Here is a 795-nt window from a genome sequence, read left to right as displayed (position 1 = left end):
CCACAACTAGAGAAAGCCCTCGCACAGAAACGAAGACACAACACAGCCAAAAATAAATAAAAAAAAAAAAAAAAAAAAAAAAAAAAATGCTGAGAGAGGCAGACTGCTTGGAACTTGAGTACCAGCAGTAAGCAGTGGAGCACAAGTCTCCAGGATGAGAGGGGGTCCTTCAAACCACCATCTCCTGCCTGAGTGACACTTATGTAAAGTATCGATATGATTCCCAGACAAGCAACACTGTTATCTATTCTAGGTACTTTAAAAGGGAATGCATGATTTAATACAACTAATTGCTTTTTAACAGAATCTTTAACAACAAACAAGCAAACCTCAGAGTGTCCAGGGAAAGTTGATTCACTCCAAGGGCTCAGTTTCCTCACCTATAAAATGGGAATAACAATCCCTACCTCCTGGAGCTGCCATGAGATGAACAGAGTGAGAAGAACGCCTACCCCAGAGCCTGGCACCAACTAGAACAATGCTCAGTTATTAACCTGATGCAGGCAAACTCCCAGTCCAATGGCCACTGCCCAAACCTGGCTTAGGAACAGAGTTCCCACCCTTTCTAGCCAACACAGGAAATAGAAGGTGAAGAAATGAGAAAATGGGAAAGGGCAGCTGTGAAATGCATCACCCGAGAAGCCAACACACCCCCCTTGTGGGAGCTGCTTCCCTGCTGGGCAAGTGCTCCCCTGGGCTCCTAACCCACACCTGCTCACTCCTTCCCTTAAACTAGGGCCCTCTGCCCACCTCCTCCATCGCCCCCACCTCCATCCCCCCCACCTCCATCCCCCC

General features: G+C 47.7%; 1 protein-coding gene across 1 annotated transcript in view; it reads right to left on the bottom strand.

Annotated features, from left to right (window-relative positions):
* Positions 1 to 795, bottom strand: part of ADCY1 (adenylate cyclase 1) — a 127,194-nt gene that overhangs the window by 85,472 nt on the left and 40,927 nt on the right. The window lies entirely within an intron of this gene.

The sequence above is a fragment of the Lipotes vexillifer genome, unplaced genomic scaffold (genome assembly GCF_000442215.2).
Source record: "Lipotes vexillifer unplaced genomic scaffold, Lipotes_vexillifer_v1.1 scaffold1359, whole genome shotgun sequence".
NCBI lineage: Eukaryota > Metazoa > Chordata > Mammalia > Artiodactyla > Lipotidae > Lipotes > Lipotes vexillifer.
Note: the sequence above shows the minus strand (reverse complement) of the source record. Positions and strands in the feature narration are given on the sequence as shown.